Raw genomic sequence first — 7,500 nt, 5'->3', positions numbered from 1 at the left:
TGTGTGTCCGAAAAAAGCGCGAGAGACGCAGCATAAACGGAAGAAGACGCGCTCCAGAGGTAGACGCAGGATGTGTGTGGATGCCGTTCCACCCCCACTCTCTCTCCCTCTCCCCCTCTCGCCGATCTGAAAGGATTCTGTGGTGCACATAGAACTTTACCGCTCTCCAGTCCCTCTCAGCTAGGGCGTTAGGGGAAGCAGCAATGCACCTCTCACAATCTTCTTTTCCAGGCATCTTCCGCATTCGGATGAAAACCAACAGATAGTCTTCAACTGCATTCACTTCCTCCATTGACCACTTTCGTTTAGCCTTTTTCGCACCTGTGAAAAAAAGATTGCAAGAACACTTAATCCATAATACATTATAAAAATATTGAAAATTGTCAGATATTAATGAAAAATCTTATTTTTCCTCCCAAGGCATATTCTTCATCTACTATATTTGTATTTGTAAAACACTGCCTCTTTTAGTGCAGAAGAATTCACCTGAATCCTCTTCCTCGCTAGAGCGTGATGTAGCTGGGACATTCTCTTCTTCAATACCGTCTATGCTTGAAAATGAACACTCTTTGAACCGAAGCATTTCTTTGGTCAGCTACAATAGAAACAAAGATGATTATTTAACATGAGAGTTACAGAAATGTTGAGCAGTAGGAAAAGGAATGTAACTATATTTTCACAATACACCCATCTTCTCTAAATACATCAAGGTTTGACAGTATAGTAATTAGGGATGTGAACAATGTGTCGATTCTCAGCTCGATTTTCGACACGTGCTCAAGACGGCTCCAAAAATAGAAATCGGTAAATCGGGTGTTTTACTTTATTAAATATTTTAGGGACAAGGGAGACGTCCGTGATGCGAGTTCACGTGTGGTCACGAGCGCGCTGCAGGCGCTTCATTTCTGCAATGTGCGCGCATAACCTGTCCGGTGTGGGTCAACAGTGCAGAGCAGAATATGCAGCATAAAGTTATAATATTCGTCTACGACCGTGATGTTAAATCATCTTCACTCAAAGCCTCCGCCCGGGCAAAGCAGCGAGTAGCGCTGTGACGGTGACGATCACCGGGAGACCTCGCAAGTATGAGTGAGTGAGCCGCCGTGCAGAAAAACTCTGTGGTTTGTTGAATAAAATGATAACCGGGGGTATCCTGCCCGTTAACGTTGTCTACAGGAACGGCTTCCGCGATCTGTTTGTATGTCTCGAATCTAGCAGAATTTTTAAAAGGAAAGCGCAGTTTATCAGCACCACAACTATGTGCTGCTGCCGCAAAAAAAAGGAACACTGCCTTTTCTTTTTTTTAATGTCACAGTAAATCGATCGATTTGACGATTCATGCCTCCGACACATCGACACGCAAATAATGAGTCGTTTAACATCCCTAATAGTAATGGTGCATGATAACCAATTCATTTGTTTGGCTGATTATTCAGGGCCAATGGAAAGCTTTAGGAACAATATGTTATGGTGGACATTGGGGCCAATGATGGTGCAATTATGGCTGCATAATTGTTAAATTAGTGACCCCATTTTTAAGAGGCCCCTTGCCCCATTAACAACACGCTAACGTGCTGACAGATTCAGTGTTTCTAGCAAAGACAGACCTGAGAATATTCTGTTAAAACTGATAGGTGAAGCTGTTTTGCCCTCACTGATCTCCGTGAGGTTTTTTGGAAGTAATGAACTTTACTGTAACGTCTGTGTCCGGTGTGGTTACTGTTGAGGGAGCGCTGCTCTGGACAAAATGAGAACCCTAATGCAAAAAATTACACATTTGCCTGCCACTAAACCGAACAATAAGTATGTACAACATGTTAAACCTAAACTTTACTTACAAATATGCTGTCTGTCCTTGATAAGGGCGGAACCTCTATTTCCTCTATGTCCGTCTGCTAAAGTGGAAAATGGAAATCAGTCAATTTAAACTGAAGCATTTGGAAAATATTACAAGCAATATAACGTTAATTACTTTTTACGTATTGACCATGTTAAATATGCAAACTCCTAAAGCCTTGTCTGCATAATGTATCAAGAGTATCTATTTGCAGACCCATGGGGAAGCGCAGCTCCACTGTTGAACGGGAAATACGTCACCGTTTCTTGAATAAGGAAGTAACAACATCCAACAATAACAAGACCGATTACCCGGTTTGTGTTATCTATATTGTTTTGGCGATTAGGTTCAGGCATCACAGGCAGGGTGGTTAGGGTAAGGGGACAGGGATAGGTTATAACAATAAAGTTTGTTATACTAAGGTGGCGGTAATGCAACTACTTAGGATGCTGACCGCCATAAAACACCAATGAAGAAGAAGAAGAAGAACCGTGATGTATTTCCGTTCCAAAGTGGAGCTCCAGTTTCCCCATGGGTCCGCAAATAGATGCCTCTCGAATGTATAGCCCCAAAGGGTTGTCTGAGTCTCACTATAACTGTAACTAATGAAATACTATATTTACTGCCAAATCAAGTTGTTAAATATTATGCTCACAATCAGTACAATCTAAATTTTCATGTAAGTTAGTGATAGAGAGAGGCTAGCTGGAAATGAAAGCGTACATCTCTCTGTAGTCATTTGCACAATAATACAAATATTAAATAAGGTGAAGCATTCAGAGGAGGCCTAAATTCAAACAGCCTTGATTTTGTGAAATCACAAGCATTTAAAAAGGTCGAAAATGTCAATATAAAACAAAGATTTAGACTAGAAAAAGCTAAATGTTTGACAGAAAATTAGATTTTTGTTCTTGACTAAAGTGAAACATTAGCAGTCACTTGACAGATACAATGGCACTTTTTATGTTAGAATGTGAAGTTATAAAAACTACTTACAACTCCACTGTTGGTTCTTGGAGTGGGGTCAAGGAAAACAGTACCACAGTCCCTGGAATACCAGTAGTTTTCCTGAAAAATAAACAGCAGAAAATCTCTTTTTAAGAGAACTCAAAATGAAAATGGCACATTTGTCTGATTTGTTGTGTTGGCTTGCAGCAGTCTCAGTATCAATATCACAGATGTACTCCATTTCAAATATGTTGTGTCCAGTGTTGGGAACATTACTTTAAAAAAGTAATTAGTTATAGTTACTCACTACTTGTTTCAAAAAGTAACTGAGTTAGTAACTGAATTACTTTAAAATAGAGGTAACTAGTTACCAGGGAAAGTAACTATTTGCGTTAGGCCTACTGTGTAGAACAGACAGGTACTTAATGTACATAACCTTCAATATGTATTGCACATCAACAGACAGCAAGAGGTTTATCCTGCACTTCTAGTATTTAGTTCTCAACAAAAGTAAACATCCTTTGACCTCAATGAATTTGAAGTAGTGCTTATATCTCCACCAGTAGAGGGAACTGGTGGATGTACCGTTAGCGCGCTGATCTGCAATCACTGGATTCACTTCAGAAGTGTCGGGCAGAACATCACTTAAGGCCAAAAACGTCAGACTATGAAGCATGAAACGATGAGAGGAGGAATAAGGATTTATCCCATGTTTTTCTTCCTTCTTTAACATGCACAGCAGCATACAGATCCCAGGAAAAGAACAATAGCAATACTCCGCTCGTGATGACACGTTAAACAGCTGTTGCGACCGGCGAATCGTGGCTGTTTAATAACGTGCTTGAATTATAACTTATCATAGAGATCGGGAAACTCCATGCACTTACTCACAAGGGCGATGCAAACAAACTCAGGGAAAGCACGTTGCAACCGTGGAATGATATTTTAGTGCGGCAACTTGCACGCTCACACAACAGAGAGATAAAGAAAAGGAAACTTTACTAAACAGATGCTCCGGCTGACTGATGTCACTGACAGTTATAATGTCATCCACACTGAATAAAACACATCTTAAACACTTTAAGAAATCGCTTATCTCTTTGTTAATCCACCCATTCTCCTCACTAGCAGTTAACAGTTGATTTTAAGAACACAAACAAAGAAGGGGAAATGTCCTACCTCTTCCTTCTGTTGAGAGTCAAAGTCAGCTGCAAAAATGACAGGAGATGAAATTGTTAATTTGGTTCAAGATGACAACTTAGCCTAAGAGTAAAATTAGTATTTACTAGGGATACGATTGTGAACCACTTATTGATTTGTATGATGACTTATAAAGGAGGTATGAATCTACAAAAAGATCGACTCATTGCTTTTTTTGCTATGCAGGTTGAGTTGCTGAAAAAAACTTCACCACAGCTGCCACCGTTATGTAATGTTGTTTGCATCAAAACATTATGAACATTAAAATGGGAGGATTTATTTAAACGATGTCCATGCTTAGGTGGTGATTGTATTTTTTCCGGCTGTACACAGAATCTCACAGAGGGAGGCAGCCACTGTATATTTTGTCTATAGTCGCACATTCAGTTTGCCGACATGGCACTGTGTATCCAGGCTCAAGAAATGCCATTAGATGGCGAAAGCCCTTCCCCTCAAAAACCCTAACAGACAGGATATCCCTGGTTATAATTTGTTTTATCTTCTACACATTTTTCCAAACACCCAACGGCAATACGCACCAGCGTGGATGAAAGATACATTGTTCGGGGGGGGGGTGGGACAGAGCGTAGCACACAGGAGGAGACTGAAGGGTGCGCTGCTTTTACCACACAAGACACTGCCGGTGGCACAATGATCGTTTTATTACGATTATCTTGTTTTAATAATCGAGGGAAGCCAAAATTGTAATCGAAATCGAAATTCAATTAATCGCACTGTCTCAAAAAATGGTTTCAAAATGTGAGCATTTGGTCGCAGTCTGGAGCCCTGTGCTGTACAGTATTAAATGTAACATCTGGCTCATGTGTCTAAAGCTTAATAGTTTAGCTTTAAGGATTATGTTTCAGTATAATAGTCTACACTACTACAAAATAATTCCTACAAACCCCATTACACAAATTCATATTATGTCATTACATCTCACCTGGGCATTTAGAGCAGTCAGGTGTAAACAAGTCATCCTCCTGGAAGCACAAATGAGTCAGTCAAAATTCAAGTCATCAACAACAAATGAGTTTCATTTACAATGGTGGCCTGACATATCACACTACACTGTTGCAATGCTGGTTATAATATTTGACTTACTAAATACCATTTTTCTGGTCAAAGATCAATTTTTTAAAACTTTTTAGACTATCCTCAATATTAGATTATCCTCAAAAACAATAATAATTTAATTCAAATATTCTCTGGTGTGAATATGATGCATCAGTTCTGATTAAATAAAGCCACACTATGGCTCGCTTGGTTCTCTCCGCCATTTTGTCTATCTGCACGTGTGAGAGACAGACGGCTGCCCCCCCCTCCCCCCACACGGCCTCTGACATTCTACCAATAATGTGTTTCAGTCTCCCTGGCTCTCTATCAACCATGCTCTATTTATCTACATTTACAAAATAATTGGAGAAATCAGCCTTGTTCCAGAAAATCCTCTAAAACTTGCCTTGGCACACTATAATACTCACATTCTGTTACAACAACATTGGGTAAAAAAATAAATATATATATAACGTCCCTTGAGTGTAAAACATAGTTTGGTAGTAGGCTAACATCACTTCAGACCTCATTTACTTGACATTGGAACATGTGCTATGGCTAATGTTGGCTAGCTTATGTGTAGACATTAGCTACATTGGAACATGTGCTATGGCTAATGTTGGCTAGCTTATGTGTAGACATTAGCTACATTGGGACATGTGCTATGGCTAATTAGCCATCTTGGTAAAATTCCACTGCATTGCAATTTAGCTCTTTTTAAGTTGCAGACGCATTACATGTGAAAACGTTGTGTAAGTCAACTGAACAGTGCAATATTATATTGAGAACATAGTAGAATAACTCAAAACTTACCATTTTCTTTGCAGTTCCACAGCTCCTCTTTGTCTGGCACACTGCAGTGAGAAGCATTCCCTTATGACACAGCACGTTTCAGTCTGTGTGGAGCATGGGGTGTGGAGGGGGCGGAGATATGAGCTGATAGTTCTTATTAGGACCGAGTGTGTTTCACAAACATTATGTTATGCTTGGCATCATGGGGGAGCGGGAAGGTAAATTTAAGTGGGTCTAGTTAGGACCGAAGTGTGTTTCACACACACGGAGATATGAGATGATAGTTCTTATTAGGACCGAAGTGTGTTTCACACACACGGAGATATGAGATGATAGTTCTTATTAGGACCGAGTGTGTTTCACACACACACACTGTTTTAGGCATATACTGTACAGTCTATGGCAGTGGTGGAAAGTGACAAAGTAGGCTACATTTACTTAAGTACTGTACTTTAGTACAATTTTGAGGTACTTTAACTTTACATGAGTTTTACATTTTAATCTACTTTATAATTTTACTCCACCACATTTCAGAGGAAATATTGTACTTTTTTCTCCACTACATTTATGTGGTAGGCCTTCCTTCAGTTACTAGTTACTTCACAGATTCAGAATATAAATACAAAATATTATCATAAAACAAAATACCATATATTGTTATAGATTAAGCTACACAGCAGTAGCCTATCTAAAGTAATTAAAGTTTTCACCATCTTTGTTAACTGCAACATTAAAGTGATATTTACATTAATCTTTCACTAATTACAATATGATAATATAATATTCTGAAATAGGCCATTCTGCATAAAGAGTACTTTAACTTAAGGTCCTTTTCATGACGATACTTTGTACTTTTACTTAAGTAACATTTTGAATGCAGGACTTTTACTTGTAACAGAGTATTTCTACAGTGAGGTATTACTAGTTTTACTTTAATAAGAGTAGAGTACTTCTTCCACCACTGGTCGACGGCTTTGCGTGACATTTGTAAGGCACATGTTATGCTGGATCAAGTGCTGACACGCTGGTGGTGCAGAGGCAGAGGATTGCTCCTGTCGCCTTAGCCAGTTCGTCGGCGCATTCATCCAGAGTCAGACAGTCGGGCTCTGCGATGGCAGTGATGCTGCTGGCCAGCAGGACAACACTACTCATGACAGCCTTCTGCTGAGCTGCACACTGGTGCGTTCTATCGGCCATCCTCGCGGTGAACGCGTCCTTTGGGGCGACGCAGCGTCAACCTCGCTCCAAAGACAGCACAGGGGGCTGGGTCGAGCGGAGGAACTGGCTGGCACACACGCTCCGTCAGGCCCTTTGTCACCTGGCAGTATGTGGTGACTGGTGCCGAGACCATGTCCATCATTATTTTAATGTTAACAGTCCAAAATGAAAAGGTCATATACACCTTTTCTACTGGGTTAAAGAGAATAAGTAACTCTCTCCCCTCCCTCAAACTCACTGTTGAAGTGCCCTTGAGCAAGGCACTTAACCCCCAACCGTTCCAGTGGAGCTGCTCAGTGGCCAACAATAGAAAACGGTAGTGGCAGCTCTAAGGTGTGAATGTATGAGTCTGAAAAAGAGTACTCAGTGAACCTACCCTGGGTAGATAAAGGTAAAGATTGCAATAGTATAGTTATAGTAGCAGTAGCACTATAGGCTCAGCGGTAGAG

At 40.3% G+C, this 7,500-nt stretch overlaps 1 protein-coding gene across 1 annotated transcript in view; it reads right to left on the bottom strand.

Annotated features, from left to right (window-relative positions):
- uqcc1 (ubiquinol-cytochrome c reductase complex assembly factor 1) overlaps nucleotides 1-7,500 on the bottom strand; it is a 35,303-nt gene that overhangs the window by 9,797 nt on the left and 18,006 nt on the right. The gene's annotated exons all lie outside the window — the stretch shown is intronic.

Source organism: Ammodytes marinus, assembly GCF_949987685.1.
Source record: "Ammodytes marinus genome assembly, chromosome: 4".
Taxonomy (NCBI): Eukaryota; Metazoa; Chordata; class Actinopteri; order Uranoscopiformes; family Ammodytidae; genus Ammodytes; species Ammodytes marinus.
This window is presented reverse-complemented; position numbering and strand designations above follow the sequence as displayed.